At 35.2% G+C, this 23,174-nt stretch overlaps 1 protein-coding gene across 1 annotated transcript in view; it reads left to right on the forward strand.

Annotated features, from left to right (window-relative positions):
- The window catches only part of LOC130229712 (LHFPL tetraspan subfamily member 7 protein), a 217,228-nt gene that overhangs the window by 190,340 nt on the left and 3,714 nt on the right, over positions 1–23,174 (forward strand). The window lies entirely within an intron of this gene.

Consider the following 23,174-nt stretch of genomic DNA (forward strand, 5'->3'; position numbering starts at 1 on the left):
TCTTATTCAGATGACTGGCTGCTCGCGTACATTGATGCATATGAGCAATTTATACAAGCTCCACGAATCACATCAAACATACATGAAGGGATGGAGACTACCTCATGAATGCGCTTTATACATTTTTAATGCCAAATGTACTCTACACATACTAGGATTATGTCTTTAATCATTTTGGGTCTCAATTTATCATACCAAAACACATAGTATAGTACAGATGTGTGTGTATATATACACTACCTGGCAAAAGTCTTGCCACCTATCCAAGCTTTAGTAACAACAAATTATAACTTGACTTCTAGTTGATCATTTGGTATCAGAGGTGGCTTATATGAAAGGCAAAGGCCTCTAGATTATGCTTATTTTACCAAAATAATATAAGATCATGCTTTGATTGTTAATGATTTAATTAGGACAGTAAGGTCTGACTTTGCTTAGACAAAAGTCTTGTCACTTAACAGAAATAATGTGCAGTATAGAATATAAAATCATGGTGCAGTGGAAAAAAGAATTAATATTGTGTATAACTCCCATGAGCTTGGAGGACTGCATCCATACATCCCTGCAATGCCTCCTCCTTCATCTTACCCTAGACATGCTCAATAATGTTCATGTTTGGTAACTGGGCTGGCCAATCTTGGAGCACGTTGACCTTTTTTGCTTTGAGGAACTTTGATGTGAAGTATGAAGAGTGCTATCCTGCTGAAGAATTTGCCCTCTCCTGTGGTTTGTAATGTAATGGGCAGCACAAATGTCTTAATACCTCAGGCTGTTGATGTTGCCATCCACCCCGCAGTCACACACCCCATACCGAATGTAACCCCAAACATTGATTTTCCTTTATCTAACTTGACTGATTTCTGTGAGAATCTTTGGTCCCAATAGATCTTTTGCAGTGTTCATGATGATTGGGACCACTTTTCCATATGATCAACTAGAAGTCTAGTTATTATTTGTTGCTCTTACAACTTGGATCATTGACAAGACTTTTGTCAGAAAGTATATATATAGTTAACCATGTTGAATTTTTTAAGATATTGTTTTAAATTAGTTTAATGTTATTTAACTTAATGTAATGAGTTTAGTTTGATTCAACTTAATAATTTATAAATAAGTTTGTAACATTGAATTTGTTTCAGTAAAATTTGAATATGTTGAGCAGACCAGTGACAAGTTAATTTATAATTAGTTAATTTTAGATTTCTTGGACTGATCATGTAAGTTTTTTTTAAATCAAAGAGTGAAGTTACAAAAATAAATGAACATTCATTAAATAACAAAGAATATCTCTTAAATTGACTCACATTTTGAAGACAGTAGGTAGTTTCCTTTTTAATGTGCCATTCACACTAGTTTTCATTTTAATATGTGCTTTAGAATGAAGTCACTCCTCATCCAGGGTGGTGTTTTTATTGCATATATAGCCTAAAATATATTTATGCCCATTGAGCATATACATACTGTATGTTGCTGGCATCCATTCTAGCACTCCACCAGTTGTTTAAGGGTCATATGAGAGGAACTTGACCAATCATGGAATGTTACGCAATAGTCCAGAAGACCAATCAGAGAGCAATAGTATAAAGCCTCCATTTTCAAAGTCTGTTGGTGCGTTCCAATTGACATATGTCACTTTCCTCAGAGTGAAAAGATTCATGGCCACCATATTGAAGTGTTATTCCAATCCAAAGTGCTCAAAACTGGCCACTTTGAAGGGCCTTTCGGAATTTCGAAGGGTACAATTGATGGACACTACAGTACTTTAGCTATATGTACACTCCACCAGCCATTCAGCCAGACTACACCTCCCATCATGCATTGCACATCACAGCTGAAACTGTTTACTAATCTGGACTCTTTCATACACTCAGGTGCAAGTCATCATCAAACGATATCTCCAGGCAATTCGTAGCTTTTTGCTTTAGTGTCTAATTCATATGAATTCGTACGATCTCACTTGTACGATTTAGTATGATTTGATTATCCCCCAATGACAGCTGGGTTTAGAAAAGGGGGGGCTCTGAATTCGTATGAATTAGTTACTAAACTGACAAAGTGTAAAATAGTTACGTTTCCTTGTGAGATCAGGTTGCTTCATCACAAATTACACACACACTATTGAAGCACCACATTCACTCGCCTTTATTGTGGAATATTGTATTGTGATTGTTTCGTGTCATAGTCTTTGCCTTTGTGATTCTTGGACTTTTTATTTTATGATTGTTTGCCGCCTACCCTGACCTTTGCCTGATTATTGGATTACTTTTGTGGATTACCCCGTATGTTACAGTTTAGCTCCTGTTTTGATCCCACGCTACTTACCATTCTCTTTAATACATCTTCTCTTCAATTTTGGACCTCCACCTCCACGTCCTCATCATAACAAGTGTAAACGGGACTTAAGTTTAACCAGTGTTAAGCATTTTGTTTTTAGCCATTTTATTGTGACCATTGTGAAATGATTTAGTGTGAACGCTTTCCCATTATATATACACACTATATTTACCCATTTTACCATGGACTGAAGAACTGCTTTCACTTTAACTTCATCTAGCTTTGAGCATTTTATAGACACATCCTCCTCTAGATGGCTTCTGTCATGTAGTAGCTTGATTCTCTGATTACTCCTGTTATCATTTGTCCACTCGGATGCTGTTTCTCAATCAGAGTATTTTGCTTCCACTCTCTTTTCTCACTCGCTCGCTTCTTTCATTGAGCTTTTATGGCTGTTCACATGTTGCCTAGTTGTTCGCCGTCTCTGAGATGACCCTCATAACGAATGACTCTGACAGACAGTAAACACTTCAGATGTAATTATGATTGGAGCGAGCGCAGGAAATCAGACGGGATTTGACAAATGCAGTCATTACAAACTGCCTCTCGCATTCCCCAGGCTTCCATCTCCCCGCTTTATACAGAATAATACACGCGCCATGATTAGATTTGCCGTACTTCAGTGGCTGTTTTAGATAGAAACCGCTGATATTTTAGTTCCTCTGCTTTTATATTGAAAAAGCTTGCCGATTTTTTTTAATCATATTCAATTCCGCACACACATTATATCAGCCAAGTCTGTATAATGTAATGTAATATTGGCAATTTGAAGCTGCTCCTCCTCTGGTGTCTTTCTCAGATGGGTTGAGAGACAGGTGGAGGGGTGAGAGAAAGTGAAGGAGGGTGACGGGTCAGCTGGTCGCCTGCACAGGGAAATGGAAATAGCTCCCGGTCCACCTCCAATGAATAGCAATTTCCAAGAGATGTGTGCTTTCCCTCTGCCACATCTCCTCCTCTTATTATTGAGACTTACTCCTGGAAATGACTTACAGGATGATGAAAGTTGTATGAGTACTGTGGGCCTAAAGTTGGAGGCCGCTAGTGAAATTATGCATACCTTTTTTGCATTTGATGTCGAAATACTTCAGGGTTCAAATCAAAGTTTTTGTGGAAATATGCAGTATGTTTTGCAAATGGCTTGATTGTGCATGCCTTTTATATAGATCATATTGTTTCATAATCAAAAACATCAATGGAATGGTTCAAATAGTGATTAGGATTAGCTGTTCATTCATTTAATCCTAGGCTATCCAAGATGTTGGTGGCATTTTTCTTTATTTTGAACATTGAACATTTAAACATCTTTGTGATTGAATGAGGTGCAGTATGAAGGTTTGACTATTGCAGTCCAAATTCAAAATAATGGAGAGGTTGTTTTTTTTTTGTTTCAATTTAATCAAATTTCTTGATTATTATGCTGGAATGAGAGTATAGTTCCTAGCCATATCAACCTAGAAAATAGCAACTTTTCATTTTGTTTCCATTGGTTTTAATAACATGTACGTACAGAACAGTGAAGCTTTGAATTGGACATTTATCAAACTCTTTTTGAAATAGATGCTAATGGTCTAATCCATTTCAATTATCTATGTCAAAGACTATAGAATACACAAGACATGTCACTCATATAGTTCTGAATGGGGAAAAGTGTAACGGTCAATATGGGGATTGAAGCCGCGCCTACTAGTACAGGAGCCAATCATCGTTTGCTAGAAACTAATGTTTCTCTAGGGGAGAACCTCAGACCAGACATGCACTTTTACAACATCACGCAAAACTTACACCATGTACATTACTATTAAGATTTTAACCTACTGGTTTAAAAAAAAAACAGAATAAAATATGGCAAAATTAGAACTTTTCTGTCATAAACTACAGTAAAACAACCTGTCAAAAAGAATTAAAAAAAAATAAACACTGCAAACAGATTACAGAAATGGAGAAAAGAGGGCTTTTTTATTATCAGCTGTTAGTCAGCGCCTGCCCTTTTTTCCATGTCATTGCGCCTTTGCCGCTGATGTGTAAATGCAGACAATCAGATACAAGTCACTTCTAAAAGATGATGTAAGCTGGTCATCAGAGAAATCGGATAGTCACAAAATCTCAATTGACCATCAAGATCTGCAGTGTAAATGCAGCCTAAGTGAAGTTTACACTGACAGGGCTGTAAAAATGTATATTTATATGTTTTATTTGTTGTTATCAGAGTAACCGAGGCACACGCTGTAAAATAAATGCCCTCTTTTGGAAAGGAAGCTGCAGCTTAGTTGCATTTAAAGCAAGAGACACATACACAAATAAAATTTGACTTCCATCCATAAAGAGAGAAAAGAAAACTATTTATAAATGCTTCCTATTTCAAAATATGTATTGAGATGAGAAGTTTCCAATCAGCAATAATTGTTCAAAAGAAGCATTGAAAGTGATTGTAAATGGAAGCTGAGCACCTGTTCTTTTGTGTTCCTTTTTTTACATTTAGCATCAATAAAGGAACAGGAAAGAGAGATACAACAAAGAGTTTAAGCAGAAACAAAGGCAAAAGAAGTGGTTTTGATATATTGCAGCGTCGTGGAGGCGTAATTAAACAATATTTCTGGGCTTTGCTGGAGCCCCTCAGCATATGCCGTATGTCACATCGCTTCATCATTGACAAGCACACCAGCCTCAGCAAATAAACCAGAACAGGGCCGGCAAATAAAGATTTATTCCACTTTTATGTATTTATAACATTCTGCTGGTTTATTCCGCCATTTTAAATGCATTTACATGGAAAACAGGCACTAGTATATAAGAATATCTTGTATATTCACAACATTTTTGCATGAGCTATTTCTTGATAACTACAGAGAAGATGGGCAGTTGTTTGGTTTTTAGTTGTTAAACGTTCTATTATATAGGATATAATTTACTGTAAGTTTTGGACTATTACCCTGGAATTTTTGCTAAATATGCAGGATGGATATGTACCTACAGTAAAGGGAACAACAAAACTGAGGACTATGAGGGTGATGACTCTTATGCACCCACACAGAGAGAGACCCTCATGTAAATGTGTATGTTGAGTGTGTGGGTGCCTGTTGGCTTCAAAGCAGGTTCATAGTGCAGAACAGATAAGCACGGCAACATTTGTCCTTGTATTTAGACTGGCTTTTCCTCTTTTCTCCCGCTTAGCTACTCAACTGTATTGTCTGTGTCCACTCTGTGTGTGTATGTCGTTAGGATGTATTTTGCTAAAACAAAACCGTGCCCAAATGTGAGCTGAAAAGCTGTGGCGTTCAGATCTGTCCTTGATTAGAAAACTGCATTTATTATATTATATTATATTATATTATATTATATTATATTATATTATATTATATTATATTATATTATATTATATTATATTATATTATATTATATTATATTATATTATTTTAATTATTGCAAAAATTCAGCAAGGTATTAAAAATATATTAAATAAAATGAAGATAAATAACAGTGACAGTATACAGATTAGTATACTGTTAACCAGTTAAATAGAAGTTATTTTATGTTATATGAATATGTTAATTTATATATATGACAAGTTCTGTTTAATTACAGTTGATTAACAATTGCATTACGGGACCATGATCTCTGCTCTGAAAACTTTTGATTTTGTAACTATGCAGTTCAACAAAGTCACTTTTACTGCTGAAATATTGTCTGGGTTTGTCATGTAAATTACTGCACAATAAAAGATAACAAGCTGTAAGTATTGTTTTTACAGATCTATCTATTTTAAGAGTGAAGCTGCTGTGATAAGTAGTAATTAAAAGCATAAAACATTAGAATTAGCCATTTAGATAGTGTTTGTGGTCCTGGTATTTATTGCACTGTTGGCGCATTTTGTACCTTTGAGGAAAACAGTTTAAAAATAAATAAAAGATATTTATTTTTAAACAGAAAAATGCAGTAAAAGCAGAATGTCCCGCTGAAATGTAAAATTAAAGTCAGCTTGATCCAGAAGTTGCTGAGACTTTTATTTTATTTTAATAGCAGAACAGCAACTACAGAGGAGGCGGGGTTAAAGATAGTAATGCACCATCTGGTCAAATTTATATAAACAACCAATGCATATAATAAAAGTAATTTATCGCACATGTCTGCTATACGTGTATTGTATATACTATTAACGCGAGAACAATACATTTGCGATATATTGTGCAGCTTTACTTCTGACTAAAACGGAACATTGACATGTCTGCGATATGTGTATTGCATATACTGTTATCACGAGAACAATACATTAGCAATATATTGGGCAGCTCTACTTTTGACTGAAACAGAACATTGACATGTCTGCGATACGTGTATTGCATATACTGTTAACGCGAGAACAATAAATTTACGATATATTGGGCATGTCTACTTCCAACTGAAACGGAACATTGACATGTCTGCGATACGTGTATTGCATATACTGTTAACGCAAGAACAATACATTAGCAATATATTGGGCAGCTCTACTTTTGACTGAAATGGAACATTGACATGTCTGCGATACGTATATTCCAAATACTATTACGCGAGAGCAATACATTTTCAATATATTGGGCAGCTACTTCAGACTGAAACGGAACATTGACATGTCTGCGATTCGTATATTCCATATACTATTACGCGAGAACAATAAATTAGCAATATATTGGGCAGCTCTACTTCCAACTGAAACGGAACATTGACATGTCTGCGATACGTATATTCCATATACTATAACACGAGAGCAATACATTTTCGATATATTGGGCAGCTACTTCAGACTGAAACGGAACATTGACATGTCTGCGATACGTGTATTCCATATACTATTACACGAGAACAATAAATTAGCAATATATTGGGCAGCTCTACTTTTGACTGAAATGGAACATTGACATGTCTGCGATACGTGTATTCCATATACTATTAGGTGAGAACAATACATTTTCGATATATTGGGCAGCTCTACTTCCAATTGAAACAGAACATTGACATGTCTTCGATACGTGTATTCCATATACTATTACACGAGAACAATAAATTAGCAATATATTGGGCAGCTCTACTTTTGACTGAAATGGTACATTGACATGTCTGCAATACGTGTATTCCATATACTATTACACGAGAACAATAAATTAGCAATATATTGGGCAGCTCTACTTTTGACTGAAATGGTACATTGACATGTCTGCAATACGTATATTCCATATACTATTACACGAGAGCAATACATTTTCGATATATTGGGCAGCTACTTCAGACTGAAACAGAACATTGACATGTCTGCGATACGTGTATTCCATACACTATTACGGGAGAACAATAAATTAGCAATATATTGGGCAGCGCTACTTCCAATTGAAACGGAACATTGACATGTCTGCGATACGTATGTTCCATATACTATTATGGGAGAACAATACATTAGCAATATATTGGGCAGCTCTACTTTTGACTGAAATGGAACATTGACATGTCCGTGATACGTATATTCCATATACTATTACGTGAGAACAATACATTTGCGACATATTGGGCATTGAGTAGGGGGTTGGAGCTTTCTTTTTGTGCATCATTCACTCATAGCAAACTAACAGTAATAGGGGCATGGTTAAGAATATTGTGGCTGAAACTGACGTCAACAGAGAAGGACTGCTTATCCAAACGCGGATGCAAATGAAAAAATATATATTGCTTAAGAGGGCTAATAAATTTTGACCTTAAAAAAGTTTTTTAAAAATATAAAACTGCTTTTATCCGAGCCGAAATAAAACAAATAAGACTTTCACAAGAAGAAAAAATATTATCAGAAATACTATGAAAAATTCCTTGCTCAGTAAACATAATTTGGGAAATATTAAAAAAAAAAAGAAAAAAAATTCACCGGAGGGCTAATAGTTCTGACTTCATCTGTATAATGCTATATCGTATAGTTAGCTCTGCCTGATTGAGCCTGATGGACATCATGAGCATCTTTTTTTTTCTCTCTCTTTTCCTTCAAATATAACTAAATCCAGTCCAGTTCTTCTCCCATCGCTAACCCAATCACCACATCCCACTCCTTGCGTTAATTCAGTTTGCGCATGGGGCAGAAGTTGTGTGTTTTTGCAGGAGCAGAGATGAGCAGAGATGCAGAGCAGCTGTAATGAAGTCATCACCAGAGGCCTGACTCAATCTGGGTGGCGTTGGCTGCCGTCTAATTAACTCTAAATGCATTAGGGAGCAGTTAAACCGCCTGCCAACAGCTCAGAGACAGGCCCCTAAATCAGCCCGTCGTTGGATATAGTGCACGTTTACCTGGAGAATTATGAGCAGTAAAGTTTTGCTAAGTATTTATTTGTCTGGCGGTGAGTTGTAGCGGTTCATGACTATCGAAGATGACAGTGGAGATTCATTTTGATAAGGCCTTATGATTAACCACACATCTGGATGAGACGGTTGTAGAACAGAGAATAGAGAATGCTGACATTATCAGTAAGATATGCGTATTAGACTTAAAGATGAATATGGAATATCGCATAAAACATTTGCGAATAAAGCAGTGTTTCTGTCCAATCAGAGAACAAAATCAACTTTTCCTGATAAATGGCACCAAATATCACAAATAAAAAATACATTTGCTGTGGTAGGAGAGGCCACTGTGGGCCTTTTTCTTATTTAATAAATTACTAGCGCCAAGTCAGATCTACATCTGGGAAAATAAGTATTGAACATGTGACCATTTTTATTTTTCTAAAGGTGCTATTGATTGAAATTTTTACCAAATGTTGTTAGCAACAAAAGAAATACATACAGTTTAAGTCAGAATTATTAGCCCCCTGAATTATTAGCCCCCCTGTTTATTTTTTCAATTTCTGTTCAACACAGAGAAGATTTTTTTTCAACACATTTCTAAACATAACAGTTTTAATAACTCATTTTTAATAACTGATTTCTTTTGTCTTTGCCATGATGGCAGGAAATAATATTTGACTAGATATTTTCAAGACACTTCTATACAGCTTAAAGTGACATTTTAAGGCTTGACTAATTAGGTTAACTAGGCAGGTTAGGTTAATTAGGCAAGTTATTGTATAACGATGGTTTGTTCTGTAGACAATCGAAAAAAGTCGGTGCCAGTGGTTTGTGGTTAGTGCGTCGACACATGCACTCCGGTGCTCACGGCGACCGGAGTTCGATTCCCACCTCGTGGTCCTATGCCGATCCTTCCCCTCTTTCTGCTCCCCACACTTTCCTGCCAATACTCTCTACTGTCCTACAAATTAAAGGTAAACCCCCCCGAAAATATAGTTATAAAAAAAAATTTGCCTGAAGGGGCTAATTATTTTGACCTTAGAATTGTTCATAAAAAATTTTAAACTGCTTTTATTCTAGCTGAAACAAAACAAATAAGACTTTCTCTAGAAGAAAAAATATTATCAGACATACTGAGAAAATTTCGGGAAATATTTAAAAAAGAAAAAACTATTCAAAGGGGGGCTAATAATTCTGACTTCAACTGTATATGCAAAGAAAACCAATCTAATTAGTTAACAAATTATGTGTAATAAAATGAAATGACACAGGGAAAAAGGGAGGTATAGAAAGACATGGAAAGCCCAGACAGCAGCTGAAATCTCCCAGTAGTTCTTCAGAAACCCTCTGCCCTCCATCACTGTAAATGAATAGCTTTAGTTCAACATCTACATTAGCAGGATGATGATGAAACCAGGGTGGACATTTCAGCAAGACAATGATCCTAAACACAGCCAAGGAAACTCTCAAATGCTTGTGAGAATAAGAGCAGAATATATAGTTCATGTAGTCATCTCAATTACGTGTGTGTGTCAGAGTCCAGATTATTGTCAGCTGTGGCAGGAGTTGATGAGTGCAAAGAGTTCTGGGAGCTCTAGTTCAGTTCACTGATCGCTGACACACACACACACAGCTGAAGACTGAAGAAGTTATTGAATGATTACATGAACTATATATTCTGCTCTCATTCTCACACACTTTGCTGAGTCTTGTTTTTGCTGTAACACTACTAAGCGTATCTTTGTCTACTCTTTCCGTGTTTTGATCCCTGCCTTGTTCTACCGTTATTGATTCTTTGCCGCCTGTCCTGACCGTTCGCCAGTTTTTCTACACTTTTTCTACGCTCCTGTTTGTCCCTGTTTATGACCAATGCCTGCCTGACGAATCTCATAATAAACTGGATTTGGATCCTCAACTCTGTTGTCCAGCGTCCATCCGTTACACTGAGAAAGTCATTATAATTAATAATTGAATTATATATCTGATATTTCACAGTGGGTTTTTTTTACATATATATTTTTATAATTTATATATTTTATGAATATAATAATCAATTAACCAGAAGTTACACAGAGGTTGTTTGAGGACATGAAAAAAACTAGTAATTAGAAATGAGTAAATAACTAAAATAAATGATTTAAGCTAGGTTACAAATAAATGAGTAAATAAACTAAATGTTTAAATACACCGGGGAAATTAAGTATTAACCACGTCATGTTTTTTCCTGGGAATAATATTTCTAAAGGAGCTGTTGACATGGAATTGTACCAGATTTTGGTAAAAACCCATAAAAAAACAAACATAAAAATAAAACAAAACCAAAATAAATAAATAAATCCAAAGACATGCGCTATAGGTGAATTGAATAAAGTAAATTGGCTGTAGTGTATGTGTGTACATGTGAGTGTGTATGGATGTTTCCTAGTACTAGGTTGCTGCTGAAAGGGCATCTGCTGCTGTAAAACATATGCTTTATAAGTTAGCAGTTCATTCCGCTGTGGCGACCCTGGATGAATAAAGGGACTAATCTGAAGGAAAATGAATGAATGAATGTTCTGTATAAATGGCAGTAAATGGAGGAGAGTTTTGCTTTGGTGTCCAGGTAGCTGCTCCTATAAGGATGACTTATAAGGACAACACATGAATCTATGAATTATCTATGAATTACTGTTCTCTTCTTACAAAGCCCAAAAATGAAAGCTAATGCAATATACAGTGCAAGAGGAGACACGAAATTGGAGGGAAAGGGATCTGGAAATAATACAAGCAGCCACATTCAAACTCTCGTCTCCTGCATCTCAACAAGTTCACATTCTGCACTTTCTACCTTTCAGACCTCATTTCAGTATTTTACTGAATTATCTCTTCATCTCGAAGCTTAACAGTTTGCTGTGTAATTTGTGAAGGATTCAGAGGCTCAGAGAGTGCACAGCGCTGGCCGCAGTGTTGCTTGATAATTAAGTATCATTAGCATCTCAGTCACTATTCTTGAGGTGTATTTACAAAGACAGGGCTGTGGGTGAGAAGACGGGCTGCTTCTGCTCATCTGTTTACTTTTTATATAGCGTGTGTGTTTGTGTGTGTGTGTGTGTTCAGATGTGTGTGTTCATTACTCATGAGGCTCTCAGATCATACATGCGCAAGAGAGTAAAAATAGAGAGAGAGAGAAAACTGTAGTTACTATAGTCTCAAGCGCAACCCTAAACTTTTAAGTAAGTTTGACTTGCACTGATATGGGAATTTTGGCCAGTACCGATAATGAAAACTCATTATATTCAGAAGCAGATAACAAATATAGAGGCAGATAAATATAAACGTTGACATATTAGTTTCTTAGTCTGATTATAAAAACAAAACGCAAAAATATACAGTGCATAATTGATTTTATTTTAAAACATTAACTACAGAAAACCAGGAAACTGTGGAAACATCTAGATCAGTGGTTCTCAAACTTTTTTCATCAAGTACCACCTCAGATTGTCTCTCCAAGTACCACCATAATGAGCAAAATTGAAATATAGTAGCGTAGTAGGCCCAGTAAAGCAGCTACAGCTCTGCACAGTTCAAAAACGAGGCAGATTAATTCCTATTATTAAGAATATTATTGTCAGCCACTTTAAACATTAGAAATAGTCTGAACATTATCACTGTACTTATATGTAAAAAAACAAACAAACAAATTAAAAACGTCAAAATTTAAATTAAAATGTGCTTTTAAAAGTTAAAGATGGTAGGTTACTGTTCTTAAAAAGTATTTTAAAAAAAACTCCTGTACTTAAATGTAAAGTATTAACATATAGAAACCAATTCATCAACACCTGGAAGCGTTGCCTGGGCTATCCTTATAATCATATTTCAAAATTGATCAAAAATGATTTATATGACATATTTGATTCCTCCACGTACCACTAGAAGGAAGCCCGTGTACCTTTAGTGTACCACAGTTTGAGAACCACTGATCTAGATCTTTCCTTTCTCAAAATTTACAGATTTCAATTATGGCAGTCATACATTTTTACAGTGAAAAAAAACACTGACACTGCCAAAATCTGGTCTTTCCTTAAATAGAAACTCTTTATTAAGAATAACGATGCTATGTTTCGAGAAATAAAGTCTAAATAAAATGTTGAGAATATATTCATAGACTTATTCACAGAAAAATAACAATGGATCAAACTTATGAAAATGGTTCAAGGACGGGTTTGAACTTGGTCCAACCTTATACCTCGGAAAAACATAACTATTTTACAATTTGCCAAATTAGTGGCTAATTCATAGAATCGCATTCGTATAAAATATATGATTTTTAAGGAAAAAATTAAGTTACAGTGAGGTATAAGCAGATCATGTGGTGTGTGGTAGTCACCATGTGCAAGTTAAAGCAAAACTATTGCCCCTCAACAGTATTTTCAGCCAATCAGCTTTCTTATGTTTACAATCACTCTCATTGGTTGGTGATTGTTGTCTCTTGCGCAGTGAGCAGCGAAAATAAATAATGATATAGTGGCCTACCTAAATAATGTTAGTACTTTCAAAACTGCAAAGAGGCAGTCACACATATTTTAATTTTTTTAAAACCACGAGTAAATCTGATAATGAGCCTGATCAGGAGAGATCTTGAGAAGATGAAACTGCGCAAATGGATCAGGATAGCAGGAGACAGACGATATATAAATACACATATTACATGTGAAAACTAAATGCAAACTACACTTCTTTTTTAACGTCTACATGGGGGTCTGTGTGTAATGAGATTGACTAAATGTTCATCACCAGACTACTACTATATATAAACGCACTGCTTGCTTTTTGTACCATGCATACAATGAATACCAACAAATGCTAAAGACTCACTTTCTTGGAGTGTGGTGTCTAAAATGTGTCCGCAACTCTATTTTAAATGAGCAGAAAGACATTCTAGACTGTAGAATAACTTTTGGAGAGAGAAAGATTGAAAGAGAAAGATACTGGATAGATGAATATACAAAGTGCACATACATTTGAAGTGAGAAGCATTAGCCCCCCGTATAGTTGAATATGAAGATTTTTTTATTTTATTTAAGACTGCCGTGATGACAGTAAATAATATTTTACTAGATTTTTTCAAGTTACTATTGTTTAGCTTAAAGTGACATTTAAAGTCTTAACTAGGTTATATAGGCAAGTTAGAGTAATTAGGCCAATTAATGTATAATAATGGTTTGTTCTGTAGATAATCGAACAAGAATATAGCTTAAGGGGCTAATAATATTGATCTAAAATTAAAAACTTCTTCTAGTCTAGCCAAAATAAAACAAACAAGACTTTCTCCAGAAGAAAAATGATCGTCGGAAATACTGTGAAAATTTCCTTGCTCTGTTAAACCTCATTGGGAAAATAATTGAAATTTCACTGGAGCTAATAATTCTGATTTAATCGGTGTTGAGTGCACACTATCCAATAAAGTATACTTTAAACATTTCTCCAACTCTTATTTGCAGTTAAATCACGAACGACTCCACACTTTTGCCCATAAAATTCAGTTCAAACTTGTTTGTCACGTGCTTCCCATTGTCCCCAAAGCAGATCCGTACAGCACGATCATTCAAAATGATGGCGATGCTGACCTCATCACATCCAATGAACATGTCATAATGAATGACAGCGGTGGGTGAACAGATTCCTCTGAGACGCGTGCCACAAGAGGGGCAGGTTGGAATGTTATTACACTATTCACTGAATCTCATCATCAAATCATTTGTCACCAAAGCACATATTGCCAGTGGATTACAGCAGGTCGCGTGTATGTGTGGTTAGTCAACCCTGCCAAGCAAAAAATTAGGTTCTGCGGCCCAGTATTGCTTTAAGATTGAGGACAGGAATAGGACAGATAGCATATGCCATATAACCTCTAGCCTTTAATCCACACCAAACACAGCGCTTTCATCAGAAATGTCTAAATTAGAGTGACAATAGAATATAGATGCATGATATATCCAGCTTTAAAGATCAAATGTTGACGGCATAGCCAATGGCAAGGTTAACCAGCATCCACACTTCAAAAATCATTTGCTGGAAAATAGATTAAAGCGATTGTTCACCCCCAAAAATGAAATTCTTTCATGATATGATGGTTTTTGGCCATATTCACAATGCAGCAGCCAATTGTGCGGACACTTTTCAGTTTTATGGATGTTCTCATGTTTGATGTTCAGTCAATATAGTTGCGTTTCCATACTAATGTGAAGCAAATCTTTTCAAAGTTCACAAAAAAAACAATAAAATCTCTAATCTGAATTAGGTGTGCGTGAATAAAGTTTGCTAGAGTTGCTGACAGTAGTATTGGTAACCTAGTTACCAACAGTAAACAAGTAAAGCATAATAGAGCCCATATTTTAAAGGTGCGCTGTGAAAATCACTGTATATTTTACAGTAAAGATATACAATACCTGGCAACGCAGTGGCGCAGTAGGTAGTGATGTCGCCTTACAGCAAGAAGGTTGCTGGTTCGAGCCTCGGCTGGGTCAGTTGGTGTTTCTGTGTGGAGTTTGCATGTTCTCCATGCGTTCGCGTGGGTTTCCTCCGGGTGCTCCGGTTTCCCCCACAGTCCAAAGACATGTGGTACAGGTGAATTGGGTAGGCTAAATTGCCCGCTGCGTAAAACAGATGCTGGATAAGTTAACGGTTCATTCTGCTGTGGCGACCCCAGATTAATAAAGGGACTAAGCTGACAATAAAATGAATGAATGAATGAATATAAAATACTGTAAATAAATATATAGCAAGATAAATGGTGCTGTAAATACAGTATTTTACAGTAATTTACTGGCAAACTGCTGCTAGTAAGTTACTGTAGATTCTACAGGGTATTGCTAACTTTACTTCAAGCAAGCGTAAATATTACATATGCAAATTAAGGTGTTTTTAATCACAATTTAGCATTTCCATCATCATTGTTTCTCATGCGGCCATCCATCCATCTTCAAGAGCTTATTTGTCTCAGGAGGGAACCCCAGACTTGATGCACATTTTAAAGTAGTGCATGAAAACTTTTTGGACTGAAATGAGCTTCCTTCACAGGGTGGCAGGGCTGAGGAGCTCTGTCACTCAGGAGGAGCTCGGAGTAAAGCTGTTGCTCCTCCACATAGGGAGAAGCCAGTTTTGGGTGCCTCCTGAAAGCCTACTTCTGGACTTGTCCCACTGGGAGGAGGCCCTGGGGAAGACCCAGGACATGCTGGAGGGAATATGTCTCTCAACTTGCCTGGGAACGCCTTGGGATCCCCCTGGAGGAGCTGGAGGAAGTGTCTGGGAGTCCCTGCTGAGACTGCTACCCTACCACCCAGCCCCACGAAAAGCAGTGGAAAATGGATTGATGAATTATATATTTAAATGGTAACATTTTAGTTTAGTGTTTAATTCACATTATTAACGACTGGCTTATTACCTACTTATGGTATTAAGAGTTCATAAATTGGTTTGTAAAACTTCACTTAGTACTTATAAAGTTTGATCTTATTCAAAACCCCTTATTCTACGCAATACCTAAACCCACATACTACCTTACTAACTGCTACTAAGTAGCTAATTAGTAGTTTATTGAGCTTATAACCTTAGTTAATGGTTTGTTAATTTTTGTAACTTGAGGATACTGGACAATGGAGTTGGGAATCCACATGCAGTACTTTAATACACAGAGAATGATCAAGTAGGTGTCACAATCAGGAGTAGGCATGGGCCGTTACAAGATTCTGATGGTATGATAGCCTTGGATCAAAATTTCAAAGTTTTACGGTATCACGGTTTTGTGCTCACTGCTCTAAAATATATTCTTTTTAAATGTCTGGGTAAAAACAAAAACTTTTTTCCCCTTTAAAAATATATTATATTTTTTGAAAGATTTATATTTTGGAGCAGTAAACACGTCAGGCTATATAATTCAAATGAATCATTGACTTCTTCTGTCTTCATTTGTTTCAAAAACACTGATTTCTTACAATTTAATAAGGCGTCTTTGGATATTTTTTTTCTGCTGGAAATGCAAAATTTCTACACATACCTTAGGAACGGTATTACTGGGATATTGAGGTTTTAAAACCTTGACTTTCCCAAACCACGGTATACCTTGAAAACGGTTATCGTCCCATGCCTAATCAGGAGCAAATGGTAACATACAGGGAAATGCAGAAGCGTAGATACAGGCGGCAGGCAGGATAAACAATAAAATAAGGCAAGAGTCAAAACACAGAGAGACTAAACACGGAAAACGCTTTGTAATGTTGCAGGGTATGCACCAACAAGACTCAGCAATGTATGTGTGTGAGCTGTTTGTATGGTCCATGTAATCAGTCTTGAGCAGCTCCCAGCTGTGCGTGTAATCAATGGAGAACCGGGATAGGTGTGTTTGTGTGGTGCCTGAAGGGAGTTGTAGTTCATATGCTGGCAGAATTGTAGTCTGAGTGAAAGTGAATGTTCTCCAGCGATCTATGAGGGTTAGATCACTGGTGATCGTGACAATAGTGTGAATTGTACCTTTAAAATAGTGTTACCATTTGTGTATAAATAATATCAATATTTTTTTTGTTCACTATTAATGTCAAGTTGCTGTTCAGGTAAAATATGCGTTTAGTAAAAAAAATAGCAAGGAAATAATATTTTATAAAATATATTTTCATTTGCTTATATTCTGTGGCAACAGGCAATATGTCCTGACCCCTAAATCTTTGTCTAAATGTGTAAACTAAATGTTTTTTTCTTTTTCATTAAAAAAAAAATGTCTCTTTTAGCTTCATGCACTCATTGATCCTGACTCTCAATTTGGTCACTTTTAAGTGTCTAAAATTTCGGATGAAAGCCACATGTCCAAACAACTGACCAAAATACCATCAAGTCCACTTTGTAACACTGTGCAATCTGAGAATCGAGCCGATGCAGACTTTGAAGCTACTGCAGTTCAACGTCTGATAAGGTGCACTTTTGTAGCCAAGCATTCCCCCACAAACACACACACACACACACACACACACACACAGGCTCAAAAAATTATCTGATCCAGACCGCAATTGGCCCTGAGCTTTGCAAGCCTCTGCAGTGAAGCGCTTTTTGTTGAAGTGACCCGCTTTAATTAAACTCCATACAGTTGTGCTCTCTCTATGTTTTTTTTTTTTTACTGATGATTGCCTTCGAAAATTTTATTGAATAGCTTGTTGAGTTTTATTGAAGGCCCTGTCATATGAGCGTAAACATCCACTGATAGCATTTACTCCCCTCTGCCGGAGAAGCTGCGTTTTTGTGTGTGGATACAGTGAGAGATAGAGAAGGACATTAGCATGTCATTAGCAGAGCAGCTTTGAGATGTCAAGCTCCTGCTGATAAACACAGGCCAATGTAGAGCACAGCTGGATCTCAGGCCATTAAACTGAAAGAAAAAGCAGTGTGGCGGCTGGCATGAGATGGGATTCTGGGTGCTTTTTTTGTGTGGAGGGGCTGAAGAGCGATAATAGAGAGATCAATTAAGATGGTCTGCACCCCTGGGCCACACTAGCCATTAACCAGCTATTAACCGGTTATGCTGCAAGTTGAGTGCTATACCTGGGGTTTCTATGTGATATTGGTAATGATTCAACTGATTGTGGATGCTGATCATATTGGTATGATGTAATTTCCAATATAACGGTTTATGGCATCACTGCACAATGTCTGAGAATAAAAATAATTTTGGATTTAATCATTTTAAATATTAGTAATAATTTCTTGTGTGTTGCTGAAGTCTCTTGTGCTCACCAAGGCTACATTTATAGGATCAAATGTTGACCCTATTCTTCAATGCGGAAGTGTGCTCGTTTTTGCGATTGTTTTAGAACACGGTCAAACTACTTGCTCTACTAACAAATGTGTCCATGATTATACAGACAAAATAGAATAATATAATAAGAAAATATCAGTTTGCATCATGAAGCAGCAGAACGAGCTGTTTTTAATATCTAAAAATGAATGGAAGTGAATGAGACCGGAAGTCTCCAGCCAAAAAGATTCAAATGGCTGCGCCCGCTCATACGCAGAGAATAAGGTGAATACAGTAAAAACTGTAATGTTTGAATATTGTTACAATGTAAAGAAATTACTGTGGTTTTATTGTTTTGTTGAATATGATTTTTTATTGCAAAGCTGATTATTTTACCATATTTATTCAGGTCATATTTATAACATGATCCGTATGAAATCATTCTAATATGCTGATTGATGCTCAAGAAACATTTCCTATTATTTATTATTATCAGTGTTGAAAACGTTGATAATTTTGTGGACACCGTCATACATATGGAAGAATGTAATTGCCTTTACAATGTAATAACCAATCTATATAATATAATCTCAGTGTTCTGGCTTTTTTTCTCAGAATTGTGACTTTATTTCAATTTAGCAACTTGCAATTGTGTTTAAATCAAAATTCTGATTAATATCTCATTTAAAAGTGCAGTTGCACTGTAAAACACAAAAACGTAAGGTAACTCAAACCATTTGAGGAAACCGATTGCAACAAACAATTTATGTTCAAAAACGAATCCTAAAGAGTACTGTGAACTTAATCCATTTGAGTAAACGAAGCAATTTAAGCACAGTAAAACCCAATAAATTAGAGAACTCAAACCAACTGAGTACTGTAAAACCCAATAAGTTAAGGCAACTCAAACCGCTTGAGGAAACCGATTGCTACAAACCATTTGAGTTAAAAAAACTAATCTATATGAGTACTGTGAACTTACTCCATTTAAGTTGAAGTAATGAGGTATTTAATTAACTCATCACCTTCAACGAGTTCAAAACTCTTTTCAAGTAAGTTGAATTAACTTTCAGTAAATTTTGAGTTAACTACACTCATTTTTATTTGAGAAAGTTGACTGTTGGGTTTTACAGTGTGTAAGGCAGTTGAAGTCAGAATTATTAGCCCCCCTTTAATTTTTTTTCTTTTTCTTTTTTATATATTTCCTAAATATTGTTTAACAGAGCAAGGACATTTTCACAGTATGTCTGATAATATTTTTTCTTCTAGAGAAAGTCTTATTTGTTTTATTTCGGCTAGAATAAAAGCAGTTTTTAATTAAAAAAGTTGTTTTTTAAGGTCAAAATTATTAGCCCCTTTCAGCTAATTTTTTTTCGACTGTCTACAGAACAAACCATCATAATACAATAACTTGCCTAATTAACCTAACCTGCCCAGTTAACCTAATTAACCTAGTTAAGCCTTTAAATGTCACTTTCAGCCACTGTATATAAAAGTATCTTGAAAAATATCTGGTCAAATATTATTTCCTGTCATCATGGCAAAGATAAAATAAATCAGTTATTAGAAATGAGTTATTAAAACTATTACGTTTAGAAATGTGTTGAAAAAATCTTTTCTCTGTTAAACAGAAATTGGGGAAAAAATAAACAGGCAGGCTGATAATTCAGGGGTTTAATAATTCTGACTTCAACTGTATAAATGATTCTGACAAAAAGTAGAATTCAGATTTAAACTTAAAATTAAAAAAGTAATTTGAAAAACAAAATTAATTGCAAGATACAGTATTTATATTTAAAAAAAAATTATTGCAATTCCAACTTAAAGCTAAGTCTCAGCTGTGAAATGTTAACCCAGCGTTGCATGAAAAAGTGAGAATAAAGGACTTAGTTGTAATTTTGTGTAAACAAACCTTCATACTATTATATTATATGTATAGATTTTTTTTACTTTTATAATTTTGTCACTTTTAAATTAATTGAAATGAATTTTTGTTAAATAAAGAAACATTTTTAAAAATAAGATTGATTCCAAACTTTTGAAGTGTATGGTAGTGTAAAAGGTAACCCAAAATGTTTATAACTACTATTTATTATGTATTTAATTCAATAATTTAACCAAATATATAAATTCGCTCTTTATTTACTCGCTCTACTGTCATCGAAGATATACAGTTGAAGTCAGAATTATTAGCCGCGCAAGAAATTTTTACAGCACGTCTGATAATAATTTTTTCTTCTGGAGAAAGTCTGATTAACTTGTTTTATTTCAGCTAAAATAAAAGCAGTTTTTAATAAAAAAAAAAAAAAAACATTTTAAGGACAAAATTATTAGCCCCTTTAAGCTATATATTTTTCGATAATCTACAGAACAAACCATCGTTATAAATAACTTGCATAATTACCCTAATTTGTCTAGTTAACCTAGTTAAGCCTTTACATGTCACTTTAAGCTGAATAGAAGAGTCTTGAAAAATATCTAGTAAAATATTATGTACTGTCATCATGGCAAAGATAAAGTAAATCAGTTATTAGAAATGAGTTATTAAAACTATTATGTTTAGAAATGTGTTGCAAAAAATCTCCTTTAAACAGAAATTTAGGAAAAAAATAAACAGTGGGGGCTAATAATTCTGACTTCAACTGTAGGTGACTTTTTTCCTTGTTGATTCATAAACTGCAGGTCAATGGCCACCAGCACTTCTTAGAGTCAAAAACATGAGCAGGCAAATCAAAATGAATTCCCATGGCTCCTGATGATATACGCTTAAGTCTAACTAATTGAACATTATTGTAAGGTGTTAGCTTGTCTATAACTATAAGCAACTATAAGTCTTATAAAGTCTGTGCAAAAAACCTGAATATGTCCTTAAATCCTAAGTTTTTGGGGGTGTTTATTTGACCGTTGACCTACACTGTAAAAAATGCAGGGTTCCACACAGTTCATTAGTGTTGTCCCAATACAAATCGATTAAGTTAACGTAGCAAATTTAAGTGTACTTTAAGTGAAAAAACTCAAGAGTTGTGTTGATTTAACTCATTTTTTATTTAAGTAGCTTGAACAAACAGCAAAAAATACCTTTTTTCAATGTATGAACCACTAAAGACAATGGTTTTAGCAATGTTCTACTGAAAAAAAAAACACTAACATATTTGCATGGTCGAGGATGAAATAATTAACGGCTAATTTTTATTTTTGAGTGAAGTATTCATTCAAATAGTCAGTTAACATTTTTAAAAGTTATATTAGTTTGCTTCGACTCTCATAGTAACCACACTTTATTCCAATTAACTGCACATGCACCAGTAAGATCTCCTGACTGACTAGATATTTGACAGGAATTTTTAGAGCTCTGCTGTTCAGCCATGGAGAGCGAGCACTGATACTGACTGAAAAAAGAAAACCACACCCAAGGACTGTCAGTCATCTAGTTAATTTTGACCTCGGACATTTATGGGCTGATGGTTTTTGTGCATATTTGATATTTCTATGGCAGAATTGGAAACGGTATAGTGGGCCTTTCTTCCATTAATGCTCTGTTGATTGGAATCTTCAACAGAAACATGGCTCTCTACTGCCATCATGAGCATTGCTGTTGCTACTACAAGTAAATTCATTACCAACTATATTCAGACCATGCACGGAATTTGAGAAATCGCAAAGAAATGAGCAGTAACACTGAATTTAATATGAAATGTTGAATGTTAAATCTACTCTAGTCTAAATGATTTAATAAAATTTTTGTGTGGTTTTCAGTGTTTTGGACTAAAATATGTATTTTATGGGGTATTATTAAGGGCAACAATTATGTACTTACTTGGTCTGAGTGTAACAAAATTTCAATTCTCTGTATGTCCTGTACATTTTTTTGAGTTGACAATAAAGCTGACTTTGATTTAATTACCTTATCAATTACTCACTTCAGCCTTAAAAATGTATTCAGCTGTATTTTTATACATTAAAAAAACATTTTTAGTATTCCTTTCTTATTAATGTTTTGTTTTAACAATTAATTTGTTTACTTTTGACAGACTGCCCAATATTAACATTCATTCATTCATTTTTTTTTTTTGGCTTAGTCCCTAATATTAACAAACCCGATCAATTTTTCCAGGTTTGGTGTCCAAATCAAATGAACTTGATGAAAGTGATTTTTATAAAACATATTTTCCATTAACAAGCCATATTTCTTTATTTTTTTTTAAATGTTTTGCTGACAAATGGGCAAAAAAAAGGGCTTTGAAGGACAGCTCCAAAGTATAGACATTTTAAATGACAATTAATTATTATTTTGCGGCTGCAATGTTTGGTTTTTTTTAATACTTTTTAATACATTTTTTAAATCCTTCTTCTTTTAAATTGTAACCCGGGGAGTGACAGAGACAACTGAGGTTTAGGATCCACGTGCAGGTTTATTCAAACTCAGGGAGGCAATGGTCAACACAGGTGCAAACAGATGTATAAAGGCAATCCAGAATCGTGGTCAAATGTAACAGGCGAGAGGTCAGAAGGCAGGCGGCAAACAATGAGAAAAGTATACAAAGCAAAGATCAAAACACGGAGAAACAAGACCTGGAGAAACGCGTTGTAATGTCACTATACAGCTAACAAGACTCGGCAATGGAAGAGAGAGTGTGTGTTGTTTAAATAGTGTGTGTAATCAGTCTCTGACAATCCTCAGCTGGTGCAAGTGTAATCAGTGAATATGAGGAAGCATGTGTGTTTGTGGAACGGAGTGCATGTATGAAAATGTAGTCCATGAATGGCGGAATTTGTAGTCCAA

Source organism: Danio aesculapii, chromosome 5, assembly GCF_903798145.1.
Source record: "Danio aesculapii chromosome 5, fDanAes4.1, whole genome shotgun sequence".
NCBI classification, from domain to species: domain Eukaryota; kingdom Metazoa; phylum Chordata; class Actinopteri; order Cypriniformes; family Danionidae; genus Danio; species Danio aesculapii.